The 15,778-nt window shown below is 41.7% G+C and overlaps 19 non-coding genes across 19 annotated transcripts; 9 read left to right on the top strand and 10 right to left on the bottom strand.

The window, feature by feature from the left end:
• Positions 1-775: 775 nt before the first annotated feature.
• On the bottom strand, positions 776-848 carry trnak-uuu. The gene has a single exon. It is a non-coding gene; the product is annotated as a tRNA-Lys (tRNA).
• Positions 849-1,016: 168 nt separating this feature from the next.
• On the top strand, positions 1,017-1,088 carry trnaw-cca. Its single transcript has one exon. It is a non-coding gene; the product is annotated as a tRNA-Trp (tRNA).
• Positions 1,089-2,334: 1,246 nt separating this feature from the next.
• trnak-uuu lies at positions 2,335-2,407 on the bottom strand. Its single transcript has one exon. It is a non-coding gene; the product is annotated as a tRNA-Lys (tRNA).
• A 168-nt stretch (positions 2,408-2,575) lies between these two features.
• On the top strand, positions 2,576-2,647 carry trnaw-cca. Its single transcript has one exon. It is a non-coding gene; the product is annotated as a tRNA-Trp (tRNA).
• A 1,246-nt stretch (positions 2,648-3,893) lies between these two features.
• On the bottom strand, positions 3,894-3,966 carry trnak-uuu. Its single transcript has one exon. It is a non-coding gene; the product is annotated as a tRNA-Lys (tRNA).
• A 168-nt stretch (positions 3,967-4,134) lies between these two features.
• Positions 4,135-4,206, top strand: trnaw-cca. Its single transcript has one exon. It is a non-coding gene; the product is annotated as a tRNA-Trp (tRNA).
• A 1,246-nt stretch (positions 4,207-5,452) lies between these two features.
• trnak-uuu lies at positions 5,453-5,525 on the bottom strand. Its single transcript has one exon. It is a non-coding gene; the product is annotated as a tRNA-Lys (tRNA).
• Positions 5,526-5,693: 168 nt separating this feature from the next.
• On the top strand, positions 5,694-5,765 carry trnaw-cca. Its single transcript has one exon. It is a non-coding gene; the product is annotated as a tRNA-Trp (tRNA).
• A 1,250-nt stretch (positions 5,766-7,015) lies between these two features.
• trnak-uuu lies at positions 7,016-7,088 on the bottom strand. Its single transcript has one exon. It is a non-coding gene; the product is annotated as a tRNA-Lys (tRNA).
• Positions 7,089-7,256: 168 nt separating this feature from the next.
• Positions 7,257-7,328, top strand: trnaw-cca. Its single transcript has one exon. It is a non-coding gene; the product is annotated as a tRNA-Trp (tRNA).
• Positions 7,329-8,574: 1,246 nt separating this feature from the next.
• On the bottom strand, positions 8,575-8,647 carry trnak-uuu. Its single transcript has one exon. It is a non-coding gene; the product is annotated as a tRNA-Lys (tRNA).
• Positions 8,648-8,815: 168 nt separating this feature from the next.
• Positions 8,816-8,887, top strand: trnaw-cca. Its single transcript has one exon. It is a non-coding gene; the product is annotated as a tRNA-Trp (tRNA).
• Positions 8,888-10,133: 1,246 nt separating this feature from the next.
• trnak-uuu lies at positions 10,134-10,206 on the bottom strand. Its single transcript has one exon. It is a non-coding gene; the product is annotated as a tRNA-Lys (tRNA).
• A 1,481-nt stretch (positions 10,207-11,687) lies between these two features.
• On the bottom strand, positions 11,688-11,760 carry trnak-uuu. The gene has a single exon. It is a non-coding gene; the product is annotated as a tRNA-Lys (tRNA).
• Positions 11,761-11,928: 168 nt separating this feature from the next.
• Positions 11,929-12,000, top strand: trnaw-cca. The gene has a single exon. It is a non-coding gene; the product is annotated as a tRNA-Trp (tRNA).
• A 1,246-nt stretch (positions 12,001-13,246) lies between these two features.
• On the bottom strand, positions 13,247-13,319 carry trnak-uuu. The gene has a single exon. It is a non-coding gene; the product is annotated as a tRNA-Lys (tRNA).
• A 168-nt stretch (positions 13,320-13,487) lies between these two features.
• On the top strand, positions 13,488-13,559 carry trnaw-cca. Its single transcript has one exon. It is a non-coding gene; the product is annotated as a tRNA-Trp (tRNA).
• A 1,246-nt stretch (positions 13,560-14,805) lies between these two features.
• On the bottom strand, positions 14,806-14,878 carry trnak-uuu. The gene has a single exon. It is a non-coding gene; the product is annotated as a tRNA-Lys (tRNA).
• A 168-nt stretch (positions 14,879-15,046) lies between these two features.
• trnaw-cca lies at positions 15,047-15,118 on the top strand. Its single transcript has one exon. It is a non-coding gene; the product is annotated as a tRNA-Trp (tRNA).
• Positions 15,119-15,778: the final 660 nt, after the last annotated feature.

The following is a 15,778-nucleotide window of genomic DNA, read 5'->3' as shown; positions in this document are numbered from 1 at the left end:
GGATCCAGATTGCAGTTCCTATGGCTACCACTAGATGTCAACAGTCTTTAGACATTGGTTTAGACTTGTTTTCTGAAAAATGAAGAAGAATGAGACCTTGCTGTCAGTGGACTGAGGAAGCATGCAGTACTGGTTTGCGCGCGTGACAGAGTGCGCGCCCTTCGTTGTTTTTCATTTCTATTGAATACGCAATTGTCCGGTTGAAAATGTATTATTTAGACAATTGACAACGTGAGGATTAATTATGAACATCGTTTGACATGTTTCAACAAACTTTGCCGGTACTATTAGGATGTATTCGTCTGCATGTTTTGACCTCCTTTGAGCCATTGTATTACTGAACACAATGCGCCAACAAAACAGAGTTTTTGGGATATAAAGAGGGACTTTCTCGAACAAAACAAACCTTTATTGTGGAGCTGGGACTCTTGTGACTGCAACCAGATGAAGATGTTCAAAGGTAAGTGATTCATTTTATCGCTATTTATGACTTTTGTGACTCGTCTACTTGGTTGGAATATGTTTTTGTAAGTGGGGCGCTGTCCTCCGATAATCGCATGGTAGGCTTTCGCAGTAAATCCTATTTGAAATGTGACAAAGCGGCTGGATTAACAAGAAGTTCATCTTTAAGCCGATGTATAGCACTTGTATTTTTGTGAATGTTTATATTGACTATTTCTATATTTTGAATTTGGCGCTCTGCAATTTCACCGGATGTTGTCGAGGTGGGTTGCTGGCAGAACACCTGCGCCAGAAAAGGTAAACATTAAAGCAACGCCCAAACAGGGACTTGAACCCTGGACCCTCAGATTAAAAGTCTGATGCTCTACCGACTGAGCTATCTGGGCTCTGCATCTGCTTATTTTCAGACACTTAACCTGCCGGGCAGAGGCACGTGCTGATGGGGGTGGCATTGTCAGATGGTTCATTTCCCCAGAGAACCAGGCCTCCATTCCAAATTATACACTCATTAAAATCTGAACTAGGCATCCTCTCCAAAGATGTTAAATGTCAATGACCTCGTGGCGCAATGGTAGCGCGTCTGACTCCAGATCAGAAGGTTGCGTGTTCAACTCACGTCGTGGTCATGGTTTTTATGTGTGCAATCTCTGCCGCCTTTACTCAGTGAATCAGCACAAGTACCAATGTGGCTTTACAGTACTAATCTCGCACAGAAACGAACAAACCAATGCTGCTTTTGATGAAAATTGTCTCCCACAAAAACCTGTCACACTGCAAAATCTTAAATGAAATCATGTGATTGTCAGTCTTCGAACAGGGAGTTTAATGTATGCTTGGGGGCAGTTTTTTGATGCCTGGATGAGAAACGTTCCCAAAGTAAACTGCCTGTTACTCAGGCCCAGAAACTAGGATATGCATATAAATGGTAGATTTGGATAGAACACACTCTACAGTTTCCAAAACTGTTAAAATAATGTCTCTGAGTATAACAGAACTGATATGGCAGGCAAAAACCTGAAGAAAAGTTATCCAGGAGGTGGGATTTTTTTGATGTGGGTAGTTTTCAATTGAATGCCTATTGAGTTTCTAATGGGTTAGGATCCAGATTGCAGTTCCTATGGCTACCACTAGATGTCAACAGTCTTTAGACATTGGTTTAGACTTGTTTTCTGAAAAATGAAGAAGAATGAGACCTTGCTGTCAGTGGACTGAGGAAGCATGCAGTACTGGTTTGCGCGCGTGACAGAGTGCGCGCCCTTCGTTGTTTTTCATTTCTATTGAATACGCAATTGTCCGGTTGAAAATGTATTATTTAGACAATTGACAACGTGAGGATTAATTATGAACATCGTTTGACATGTTTCAACAAACTTTGCCGGTACTATTAGGATGTATTCGTCTGCATGTTTTGACCTCCTTTGAGCCATTGTATTACTGAACACAATGCGCCAACAAAACAGAGTTTTTGGGATATAAAGAGGGACTTTCTCGAACAAAACAAACCTTTATTGTGGAGCTGGGACTCTTGTGACTGCAACCAGATGAAGATGTTCAAAGGTAAGTGATTCATTTTATCGCTATTTATGACTTTTGTGACTCGTCTACTTGGTTGGAATATGTTTTTGTAAGTGGGGCGCTGTCCTCCGATAATCGCATGGTAGGCTTTCGCAGTAAATCCTATTTGAAATGTGACAAAGCGGCTGGATTAACAAGAAGTTCATCTTTAAGCCGATGTATAGCACTTGTATTTTTGTGAATGTTTATATTGACTATTTCTATATTTTGAATTTGGCGCTCTGCAATTTCACCGGATGTTGTCGAGGTGGGTTGCTGGCAGAACACCTGCGCCAGAAAAGGTAAACATTAAAGCAACGCCCAAACAGGGACTTGAACCCTGGACCCTCAGATTAAAAGTCTGATGCTCTACCGACTGAGCTATCTGGGCTCTGCATCTGCTTATTTTCAGACACTTAACCTGCCGGGCAGAGGCACGTGCTGATGGGGGTGGCATTGTCAGATGGTTCATTTCCCCAGAGAACCAGGCCTCCATTCCAAATTATACACTCATTAAAATCTGAACTAGGCATCCTCTCCAAAGATGTTAAATGTCAATGACCTCGTGGCGCAATGGTAGCGCGTCTGACTCCAGATCAGAAGGTTGCGTGTTCAACTCACGTCGTGGTCATGGTTTTTATGTGTGCAATCTCTGCCGCCTTTACTCAGTGAATCAGCACAAGTACCAATGTGGCTTTACAGTACTAATCTCGCACAGAAACGAACAAACCAATGCTGCTTTTGATGAAAATTGTCTCCCACAAAAACCTGTCACACTGCAAAATCTTAAATTAAATCATGTGATTGTCAGTCTTCGAACAGGGAGTTTAATGTATGCTTGGGGGCAGTTTTTTGATGCCTGGATGAGAAACGTTCCCAAAGTAAACTGCCTGTTACTCAGGCCCAGAAACTAGGATATGCATATAAATGGTAGATTTGGATAGAACACACTCTACAGTTTCCAGAACTGTTAAAATAATGTCTCTGAGTATAACAGAACTGATATGGCAGGCAAAAACCTGAAGAAAAGTTATCCAGGAGGTGGGATTTTTTTGATGTGGGTAGTTTTCAATTGAATGCCTATTGAGTTTCTAATGGGTTAGGATCCAGATTGCAGTTCCTATGGCTACCACTAGATGTCAACAGTCTTTAGACATTGGTTTAGACTTGTTTTCTGAAAAATGAAGAAGAATGAGACCTTGCTGTCAGTGGACTGAGGAAGCATGCAGTACTGGTTTGCGCGCGTGACAGAGTGCGCGCCCTTCGTTGTTTTTCATTTCTATTGAATACGCAATTGTCCGGTTGAAAATGTATTATTTAGACAATTGACAACGTGAGGATTAATTATGAACATCGTTTGACATGTTTCAACAAACTTTGCCGGTACTATTAGGATGTATTCGTCTGCATGTTTTGACCTCCTTTGAGCCATTGTATTACTGAACACAATGCGCCAACAAAACAGAGTTTTTGGGATATAAAGAGGGACTTTCTCGAACAAAACAAACCTTTATTGTGGAGCTGGGACTCTTGTGACTGCAACCAGATGAAGATGTTCAAAGGTAAGTGATTCATTTTATCGCTATTTATGACTTTTGTGACTCGTCTACTTGGTTGGAATATGTTTTTGTAAGTGGGGCGCTGTCCTCCGATAATCGCATGGTAGGCTTTCGCAGTAAATCCTATTTGAAATGTGACAAAGCGGCTGGATTAACAAGAAGTTCATCTTTAAGCCGATGTATAGCACTTGTATTTTTGTGAATGTTTATATTGACTATTTCTATATTTTGAATTTGGCGCTCTGCAATTTCACCGGATGTTGTCGAGGTGGGTTGCTGGCAGAACACCTGCGCCAGAAAAGGTAAACATTAAAGCAACGCCCAAACAGGGACTTGAACCCTGGACCCTCAGATTAAAAGTCTGATGCTCTACCGACTGAGCTATCTGGGCTCTGCATCTGCTTATTTTCAGACACTTAACCTGCCGGGCAGAGGCACGTGCTGATGGGGGTGGCATTGTCAGATGGTTCATTTCCCCAGAGAACCAGGCCTCCATTCCAAATTATACACTCATTAAAATCTGAACTAGGCATCCTCTCCAAAGATGTTAAATGTCAATGACCTCGTGGCGCAATGGTAGCGCGTCTGACTCCAGATCAGAAGGTTGCGTGTTCAACTCACGTCGTGGTCATGGTTTTTATGTGTGCAATCTCTGCCGCCTTTACTCAGTGAATCAGCACAAGTACCAATGTGGCTTTACAGTACTAATCTCGCACAGAAACGAACAAACCAATGCTGCTTTTGATGAAAATTGTCTCCCACAAAAACCTGTCACACTGCAAAATCTTAAATGAAATCATGTGATTGTCAGTCTTCGAACAGGGAGTTTAATGTATGCTTGGGGGCAGTTTTTTGATGCCTGGATGAGAAACGTTCCCAAAGTAAACTGCCTGTTACTCAGGCCCAGAAACTAGGATATGCATATAAATGGTAGATTTGGATAGAACACACTCTACAGTTTCCAAAACTGTTAAAATAATGTCTCTGAGTATAACAGAACTGATATGGCAGGCAAAAACCTGAAGAAAAGTTATCCAGGAGGTGGGATTTTTTTGATGTGGGTAGTTTTCAATTGAATGCCTATTGAGTTTCTAATGGGTTAGGATCCAGATTGCAGTTCCTATGGCTACCACTAGATGTCAACAGTCTTTAGACATTGGTTTAGACTTGTTTTCTGAAAAATGAAGAAGAATGAGACCTTGCTGTCAGTGGACTGAGGAAGCATGCAGTACTGGTTTGCGCGCGTGACAGAGTGCGCGCCCTTCGTTGTTTTTCATTTCTATTGAATACGCAATTGTCCGGTTGAAAATGTATTATTTAGACAATTGACAACGTGAGGATTAATTATGAACATCGTTTGACATGTTTCAACAAACTTTGCCGGTACTATTAGGATGTATTCGTCTGCATGTTTTGACCTCCTTTGAGCCATTGTATTACTGAACACAATGCGCCAACAAAACAGAGTTTTTGGGATATAAAGAGGGACTTTCTCGAACAAAACAAACCTTTATTGTGGAGCTGGGACTCTTGTGACTGCAACCAGATGAAGATGTTCAAAGGTAAGTGATTCATTTTATCGCTATTTATGACTTTTGTGACTCGTCTACTTGGTTGGAATATGTTTTTGTAAGTGGGGCGCTGTCCTCCGATAATCGCATGGTAGGCTTTCGCAGTAAATCCTATTTGAAATGTGACAAAGCGGCTGGATTAACAAGAAGTTCATCTTTAAGCCGATGTATAGCACTTGTATTTTTGTGAATGTTTATATTGACTATTTCGATATTTTGAATTTGGCGCTCTGCAATTTCACCGGATGTTGTCGAGGTGGGTTGCTGGCAGAACACCTGCGCCAGAAAAGGTAAACATTAAAGCAACGCCCAAACAGGGACTTGAACCCTGGACCCTCAGATTAAAAGTCTGATGCTCTACCGACTGAGCTATCTGGGCTCTGCATCTGCTTATTTTCAGACACTTAACCTGCCGGGCAGAGGCACGTGCTGATGGGGGTGGCATTGTCAGATGGTTCATTTCCCCAGAGAACCAGGCCTCCATTCCAAATTATACACTCATTAAAATCTGAACTAGGCATCCTCTCCAAAGATGTTAAATGTCAATGACCTCGTGGCGCAATGGTAGCGCGTCTGACTCCAGATCAGAAGGTTGCGTGTTCAACTCACGTCGTGGTCATGGTTTTTATGTGTGCAATCTCTGCCGCCTTTACTCAGTGAATCAGCACAAGTACCAATGTGGCTTTACAGTACTAATCTCGCACAGAAACGAACAAACCAATGCTGCTTTTGATGAAAATTGTCTCCCACAAAAACCTGTCACACTGCAAAATCTTAAATGAAATCATGTGATTGTCAGTCTTCGAACAGGGAGTTTAATGTATGCTTGGGGGCAGTTTTTTGATGCCTGGATGAGAAACGTTCCCAAAGTAAACTGCCTGTTACTCAGGCCCAGAAACTAGGATATGCATATAAATGGTAGATTTGGATAGAACACACTCTACAGTTTCCAAAACTGTTAAAATAATGTCTCTGAGTATAACAGAACTGATATGGCAGGCAAAAACCTGAAGAAAAGTTATCCAGGAGGTGGGATTTTTTTGATGTGGGTAGTTTTCAATTGAATGCCTATTGAGTTTCTAATGGGTTAGGATCCAGATTGCAGTTCCTATGGCTACCACTAGATGTCAACAGTCTTTAGACATTGGTTTAGACTTGTTTTCTGAAAAATGAAGAAGAATGAGACCTTGCTGTCAGTGGACTGAGGAAGCATGCAGTACTGGTTTGCGCGCGTGACAGAGTGCGCGCCCTTCGTTGTTTTTCATTTCTATTGAATACGCAATTGTCCGGTTGAAAATGTATTATTTAGACAATTGACAACGAACGTGAGGATTAATTATGAACATCGTTTGACATGTTTCAACAAACTTTGCCGGTACTATTAGGATGTATTCGTCTGCATGTTTTGACCTCCTTTGAGCCATTGTATTACTGAACACAATGCGCCAACAAAACAGAGTTTTTGGGATATAAAGAGGGACTTTCTCGAACAAAACAAACCTTTATTGTGGAGCTGGGACTCTTGTGACTGCAACCAGATGAAGATGTTCAAAGGTAAGTGATTCATTTTATCGCTATTTATGACTTTTGTGACTCGTCTACTTGGTTGGAATATGTTTTTGTAAGTGGGGCGCTGTCCTCCGATAATCGCATGGTAGGCTTTCGCAGTAAATCCTATTTGAAATGTGACAAAGCGGCTGGATTAACAAGAAGTTCATCTTTAAGCCGATGTATAACACTTGTATTTTTGTGAATGTTTATATTGACTATTTCTATATTTTGAATTTGGCGCTCTGCAATTTCACCGGATGTTGTCGAGGTGGGTTGCTGGCAGAACACCTGCGCCAGAAAAGGTAAACATTAAAGCAACGCCCAAACAGGGACTTGAACCCTGGACCCTCAGATTAAAAGTCTGATGCTCTACCGACTGAGCTATCTGGGCTCTGCATCTGCTTATTTTCAGACACTTAACCTGCCGGGCAGAGGCACGTGCTGATGGGGGTGGCATTGTCAGATGGTTCATTTCCCCAGAGAACCAGGCCTCCATTCCAAATTATACACTCATTAAAATCTGAACTAGGCATCCTCTCCAAAGATGTTAAATGTCAATGACCTCGTGGCGCAATGGTAGCGCGTCTGACTCCAGATCAGAAGGTTGCGTGTTCAACTCACGTCGTGGTCATGGTTTTTATGTGTGCAATCTCTGCCGCCTTTACTCAGTGAATCAGCACAAGTACCAATGTGGCTTTACAGTACTAATCTCGCACAGAAACGAACAAACCAATGCTGCTTTTGATGAAAATTGTCTCCCACAAAAACCTGTCACACTGCAAAATCTTAAATGAAATCATGTGATTGTCAGTCTTCGAACAGGGAGTTTAATGTATGCTTGGGGGCAGTTTTTTGATGCCTGGATGAGAAACGTTCCCAAAGTAAACTGCCTGTTACTCAGGCCCAGAAACTAGGATATGCATATAAATGGTAGATTGGGATAGAACACACTCTACAGTTTCCAAAACTGTTAAAATAATGTCTCTGAGTATAACAGAACTGATATGGCAGGCAAAAACCTGAAGAAAAGTTATCCAGGAGGTGGGATTTTTTTGATGTGGGTAGTTTTCAATTGAATGCCTATTGAGTTTCTAATGGGTTAGGATCCAGATTGCAGTTCCTATGGCTACCACTAGATGTCAACAGTCTTTAGACATTGGTTTAGACTTGTTTTCTGAAAAATGAAGAAGAATGAGACCTTGCTGTCAGTGGACTGAGGAAGCATGCAGTACTGGTTTGCGCGCGTGACAGAGTGCGCGCCCTTCGTTGTTTTTCATTTCTATTGAATACGCAATTGTCCGGTTGAAAATGTATTATTTAGACAATTGACAACGTGAGGATTAATTATGAACATCGTTTGACATGTTTCAACAAACTTTGCCGGTACTATTAGGATGTATTCGTCTGCATGTTTTGACCTCCTTTGAGCCATTGTATTACTGAACACAATGCGCCAACAAAACAGAGTTTTTGGGATATAAAGAGGGACTTTCTCGAACAAAACAAACCTTTATTGTGGAGCTGGGACTCTTGTGACTGCAACCAGATGAAGATGTTCAAAGGTAAGTGATTCATTTTATCGCTATTTATGACTTTTGTGACTCGTCTACTTGGTTGGAATATGTTTTTGTAAGTGGGGCGCTGTCCTCCGATAATCGCATGGTAGGCTTTCGCAGTAAATCCTATTTGAAATGTGACAAAGCGGCTGGATTAACAAGAAGTTCATCTTTAAGCCGATGTATAGCACTTGTATTTTTGTGAATGTTTATATTGACTATTTCTATATTTTGAATTTGGCGCTCTGCAATTTCACCGGATGTTGTCGAGGTGGGTTGCTGGCAGAACACCTGCGCCAGAAAAGGTAAACATGAAAGCAACGCCCAAACAGGGACTTGAACCCTGGACCCTCAGATTAAAAGTCTGATGCTCTACCGACTGAGCTATCTGGGCTCTGCATCTGCTTATTTTCAGACACTTAACCTGCCGGGCAGAGGCACGTGCTGATGGGGGTGGCATTGTCAGATGGTTCATTTCCCCAGAGAACCAGGCCTCCATTCCAAATTATACACTCATTAAAATCTGAACTAGGCATCCTCTCCAAAGATGTTAAATGTCAATGACCTCGTGGCGCAATGGTAGCGCGTCTGACTCCAGATCAGAAGGTTGCGTGTTCAACTCACGTCGTGGTCATGGTTTTTATGTGTGCAATCTCTGCCGCCTTTACTCAGTGAATCAGCACAAGTACCAATGTGGCTTTACAGTACTAATCTCGCACAGAAACGAACAAACCAATGCTGCTTTTGATGAAAATTGTCTCCCACAAAAACCTGTCACACTGCAAAATCTTAAATGAAATCATGTGATTGTCAGTCTTCGAACAGGGAGTTTAATGTATGCTTGGGGGCAGTTTTTTGATGCCTGGATGAGAAACGTTCCCAAAGTAAACTGCCTGTTACTCAGGCCCAGAAACTAGGATATGCATATAAATGGTAGATTTGGATAGAACACACTCTACAGTTTCCAAAACTGTTAAAATAATGTCTCTGAGTATAACAGAACTGATATGGCAGGCAAAAACCTGAAGAAAAGTTATCCAGGAGGTGGGATTTTTTTGATGTGGGTAGTTTTCAATTGAATGCCTATTGAGTTTCTAATGGGTTAGGATCCAGATTGCAGTTCCTATGGCTACCACTAGATGTCAACAGTCTTTAGACATTGGTTTAGACTTGTTTTCTGAAAAATGAAGAAGAATGAGACCTTGCTGTCAGTGGACTGAGGAAGCATGCAGTACTGGTTTGCGCGCGTGACAGAGTGCGCGCCCTTCGTTGTTTTTCATTTCTATTGAATACGCAATTGTCCGGTTGAAAATGTATTATTTAGACAATTGACAACGTGAGGATTAATTATGAACATCGTTTGACATGTTTCAACAAACTTTGCCGGTACTATTAGGATGTATTCGTCTGCATGTTTTGACCTCCTTTGAGCCATTGTATTACTGAACACAATGCGCCAACAAAACAGAGTTTTTGGGATATAAAGAGGGACTTTCTCGAACAAAACAAACCTTTATTGTGGAGCTGGGACTCTTGTGACTGCAACCAGATGAAGATGTTCAAAGGTAAGTGATTCATTTTATCGCTATTTATGACTTTTGTGACTCGTCTACTTGGTTGGAATATGTTTTTGTAAGTGGGGCGCTGTCCTCCGATAATCGCATGGTAGGCTTTCGCAGTAAATCCTATTTGAAATGTGACAAAGCGGCTGGATTAACAAGAAGTTCATCTTTAAGCCGATGTATAGCACTTGTATTTTTGTGAATGTTTATATTGACTATTTCTATATTTTGAATTTGGCGCTCTGCAATTTCACCGGATGTTGTCGAGGTGGGTTGCTGGCAGAACACCTGCGCCAGAAAAGGTAAACATTAAAGCAACGCCCAAACAGGGACTTGAACCCTGGACCCTCAGATTAAAAGTCTGATGCTCTACCGACTGAGCTATCTGGGCTCTGCATCTGCTTATTTTCAGACACTTAACCTGCCGGGCAGAGGCACGTGCTGATGGGGGTGGCATTGTCAGATGGTTCATTTCCCCAGAGAACCAGGCCTCCATTCCAAATTATACACTCATTAAAATCTGAACTAGGCATCCTCTCCAAAGATGTTAAATGTCAATGACCTCGTGGCGCAATGGTAGCGCGTCTGACTCCAGATCAGACAGTTGCGTGTTCAACTCACGTCGTGTTCATGGTTTTTATGTGTGCAATCTCTGCCGCCTTTACTCAGTGAATCAGCACAAGTACCAATGTGGCTTTACAGTACTAATCTCGCACAGAAACGAACAAACCAATGCTGCTTTTGATGAAAATTGTCTCCCACAAAAACCTGTCACACTGCAAAATCTTAAATGAAATCATGTGATTGTCAGTCTTCGAACAGGGAGTTTAATGTATGCTTGGGGGCAGTTTTTTGATGCCTGGATGAGAAACGTTCCCAAAGTAAACTGCCTGTTACTCAGGCCCAGAAACTAGGATATGCATATAAATGGTAGATTTGGATAGAACACACTCTACAGTTTCCAAAACTGTTAAAATAATGTCTCTGAGTATAACAGAACTGATATGGCAGGCAAAAACCTGAAGAAAAGTTATCCAGGAGGTGGGATTTTTTTGATGTGGGTAGTTTTCAATTGAATGCCTATTGAGTTTCTAATGGGTTAGGATCCAGATTGCAGTTCCTATGGCTACCACTAGATGTCAACAGTCTTTAGACATTGGTTTAGACTTGTTTTCTGAAAAATGAAGAAGAATGAGACCTTGCTGTCAGTGGACTGAGGAAGCATGCAGTACTGGTTTGCGCGCGTGACAGAGTGCGCGCCCTTCGTTGTTTTTCATTTCTATTGAATACGCAATTGTCCGGTTGAAAATGTATTATTTAGACAATTGACAACGTGAGGATTAATTATGAACATCGTTTGACATGTTTCAACAAACTTTGCCGGTACTATTAGGATGTATTCGTCTGCATGTTTTGACCTCCTTTGAGCCATTGTATTACTGAACACAATGCGCCAACAAAACAGAGTTTTTGGGATATAAAGAGGGACTTTCTCGAACAAAACAAACCTTTATTGTGGAGCTGGGACTCTTGTGACTGCAACCAGATGAAGATGTTCAAAGGTAAGTGATTCATTTTATCGCTATTTATGACTTTTGTGACTCGTCTACTTGGTTGGAATATGTTTTTGTAAGTGGGGCGCTGTCCTCCGATAATCGCATGGTAGGCTTTCGCAGTAAATCCTATTTGAAATGTGACAAAGCGGCTGGATTAACAAGAAGTTCATCTTTAAGCCGATGCACTTGTATTTTTGTGAATGTTTATATTGACTATTTCTATATTTTGAATTTGGCGCTCTGCAATTTCACCGGATGTTGTCGAGGTGGGTTGCTGGCAGAACACCTGCGCCAGAAAAGGTAAACATTAAAGCAACGCCCAAACAGGGACTTGAACCCTGGACCCTCAGATTAAAAGTCTGATGCTCTACCGACTGAGCTATCTGGGCTCTGCATCTGCTTATTTTCAGACACTTAACCTGCCGGGCAGAGGCACGTGCTGATGGGGGTGGCATTGTCAGATGGTTCATTTCCCCAGAGAACCAGGCCTCCATTCCAAATTATACACTCATTAAAATCTGAACTAGGCATCCTCTCCAAAGATGTTAAATGTCAATGACCTCGTGGCGCAATGGTAGCGCGTCTGACTCCAGATCAGAAGGTTGCGTGTTCAACTCACGTCGTGGTCATGGTTTTTATGTGTGCAATCTCTGCCGCCTTTACTCAGTGAATCAGCACAAGTACCAATGTGGCTTTACAGTACTAATCTCGCACAGAAACGAACAAACCAATGCTGCTTTTGATGAAAATTGTCTCCCACAAAAACCTGTCACACTGCAAAATCTTAAATGAAATCATGTGATTGTCAGTCTTCGAACAGGGAGTTTAATGTATGCTTGGGGGCAGTTTTTTGATGCCTGGATGAGAAACGTTCCCAAAGTAAACTGCCTGTTACTCAGGCCCAGAAACTAGGATATGCATATAAATGGTAGATTTGGATAGAACACACTCTACAGTTTCCAAAACTGTTAAAATAATGTCTCTGAGTATAACAGAACTGATATGGCAGGCAAAAAGCTGAAGAAAAGTTATCCAGGAGGTGGGATTTTTTTGATGTGGGTAGTTTTCAATTGAATGCCTATTGAGTTTCTAATGGGTTAGGATCCAGATTGCAGTTCCTATGGCTACCACTAGATGTCAACAGTCTTTAGACATTGGTTTAGACTTGTTTTCTGAAAAATGAAGAAGAATGAGACCTTGCTGTCAGTGGACTGAGGAAGCATGCAGTACTGGTTTGCGCGCGTGACAGAGTGCGCGCCCTTCGTTGTTTTTCATTTCTATTGAATACGCAATTGTCCGGTTGAAAATGTATTATTTAGACAATTGACAACGTGAGGATTAATTATGAACATCGTTTGACATGTTTCAACAAACTTTGCCGGTACTATTAGGATGTATTCGTCTGCATGTTTTGACCTCCTTTGAGCCATTGTATTACTGAACACAATGCGCCAACAAAACAGAGTTTTTGGGATATAAAGAGGGACTTTCTCGAACAAAACAAACCTTTATTGTGGAGCTGGGACTCTTGTGACTGCAACCAGATGAAGATGTTCAAAGGTAAGTGATTCATTTTATCGCTATTTATGACTTTTGTGACTCGTCTACTTGGTTGGAATATGTTTTTGTAAGTGGGGCGCTGTCCTCCGATAATCGCATGGTAGGCTTTCGCAGTAAATCCTATTTGAAATGTGACAAAGCGGCTGGATTAACAAGAAGTTCATCTTTAAGCCGATGTATAGCACTTGTATTTTTGTGAATGTTTATATTGACTATTTCTATATTTTGAATTTGGCGCTCTGCAATTTCACCGGATGTTGTCGAGGTGGGTTGCTGGCAGAACACCTGCGCCAGAAAAGGTAAACATTAAAGCAACGCCCAAACAGGGACTTGAACCCTGGACCCTCAGATTAAAAGTCTGATGCTCTACCGACTGAGCTATCTGGGCTCTGCATCTGCTTATTTTCAGACACTTAACCTGCCGGGCAGAGGCACGTGCTGATGGGGGTGGCATTGTCAGATGGTTCATTTCCCCAGAGAACCAGGCCTCCATTCCAAATTATACACTCATTAAAATCTGAACTAGGCATCCTCTCCAAAGATGTTAAATGTCAATGACCTCGTGGCGCAATGGTAGCGCGTCTGACTCCAGATCAGAAGGTTGCGTGTTCAACTCACGTCGTGGTCATGGTTTTTATGTGTGCAATCTCTGCCGCCTTTACTCAGTGAATCAGCACAAGTACCAATGTGGCTTTACAGTACTAATCTCGCACAGAAACGAACAAACCAATGCTGCTTTTGATGAAAATTGTCTCCCACAAAAACCTGTCACACTGCAAAATCTTAAATGAAATCATGTGATTGTCAGTCTTCGAACAGGGAGTTTAATGTATGCTTGGGGGCAGTTTTTTGATGCCTGGATGAGAAACGTTCCCAAAGTAAACTGCCTGTTACTCAGGCCCAGAAACTAGGATATGCATATAAATGGTAGATTTGGATAGAACACACTCTACAGTTTCCAAAACTGTTAAAATAATGTCTCTGAGTATAACAGAACTGATATGGCAGGCAAAAACCTGAAGAAAAGTTATCCAGGAGGTGGGATTTTTTTGATGTGGGTAGTTTTCAATTGAATGCCTATTGAGTTTCTAATGGGTTAGGATCCAGATTGCAGTTCCTATGGCTACCACTAGATGTCAACAGTCTTTAGACATTGGTTTAGACTTGTTTTCTGAAAAATGAAGAAGAATGAGACCTTGCTGTCAGTGGACTGAGGAAGCATGCAGTACTGGTTTGCGCGCGTGACAGAGTGCGCGCCCTTCGTTGTTTTTCATTTCTATTGAATACGCAATTGTCCGGTTGAAAATGTATTATTTAGACAATTGACAACGTGAGGATTAATTATGAACATCGTTTGACATGTTTCAACAAACTTTGCCGGTACTATTAGGATGTATTCGTCTGCATGTTTTGACCTCCTTTGAGCCATTGTATTACTGAACACAATGCGCCAACAAAACAGAGTTTTTGGGATATAAAGAGGGACTTTCTCGAACAAAACAAACCTTTATTGTGGAGCTGGGACTCTTGTGACTGCAACCAGATGAAGATGTTCAAAGGTAAGTGATTCATTTTATCGCTATTTATGACTTTTGTGACTCGTCTACTTGGTTGGAATATGTTTTTGTAAGTGGGGCGCTGTCCTCCGATAATCGCATGGTAGGCTTTCGCAGTAAATCCTATTTGAAATGTGACAAAGCGGCTGGATTAACAAGAAGTTCATCTTTAAGCCGATGTATAGCACTTGTATTTTTGTGAATGTTTATATTGACTATTTCTATATTTTGAATTTGGCGCTCTGCAATTTCACCGGATGTTGTCGAGGTGGGTTGCTGGCAGAACACCTGCGCCAGAAAAGGTAAACATTAAAGCAACGCCCAAACAGGGACTTGAACCCTGGACCCTCAGATTAAAAGTCTGATGCTCTACCGACTGAGCTATCTGGGCTCTGCATCTGCTTATTTTCAGACACTTAACCTGCCGGGCAGAGGCACGTGCTGATGGGGGTGGCATTGTCAGATGGTTCATTTCCCCAGAGAACCAGGCCTCCATTCCAAATTATACACTCATTAAAATCTGAACTAGGCATCCTCTCCAAAGATGTTAAATGTCAATGACCTCGTGGCGCAATGGTAGCGCGTCTGACTCCAGATCAGAAGGTTGCGTGTTCAACTCACGTCGTGGTCATGGTTTTTATGTGTGCAATCTCTGCCGCCTTTACTCAGTGAATCAGCACAAGTACCAATGTGGCTTTACAGTACTAATCTCGCACAGAAACGAACAAACCAATGCTGCTTTTGATGAAAATTGTCTCCCACAAAAACCTGTCACACTGCAAAATCTTAAATGAAATCATGTGATTGTCAGTCTTCGAACAGGGAGTTTAATGTATGCTTGGGGGCAGTTTTTTGATGCCTGGATGAGAAACGTTCCCAAAGTAAACTGCCTGTTACTCAGGCCCAGAAACTAGGATATGCATATAAATGGTAGATTTGGATAGAACACACTCTACAGTTTCCAAAACTGTTAAAATAATGTCTCTGAGTATAACAGAACTGATATGGCAGGCAAAAACCTGAAGAAAAGTTATCCAGGAGGTGGGATTTTTTTGATGTGGGTAGTTTTCAATTGAATGCCTATTGAGTTTCTAATGGGTTAGGATCCAGATTGCAGTTCCTATGGCTACCACTAGATGTCAACAGTCTTTAGACATTGGTTTAGACTTGTTTTCTGAAAAATGAAGAAGAATGAGACCTTGCTGTCAGTGGACTGAGGAAGCATGCAGTACTGGTTTGCGCGCGTGACAGAGTGCGCGCCCTTCGTTGTTTTTCATTTCTATTGAATACG

The sequence above is a fragment of the Oncorhynchus mykiss genome, chromosome 28 (assembly GCF_013265735.2).
Source record: "Oncorhynchus mykiss isolate Arlee chromosome 28, USDA_OmykA_1.1, whole genome shotgun sequence".
Lineage (NCBI taxonomy): Eukaryota > Metazoa > Chordata > Actinopteri > Salmoniformes > Salmonidae > Oncorhynchus > Oncorhynchus mykiss.
The sequence above is the reverse complement of the archived record's forward strand: the minus strand, read 5'-3'. Positions and strand labels throughout refer to the sequence as shown.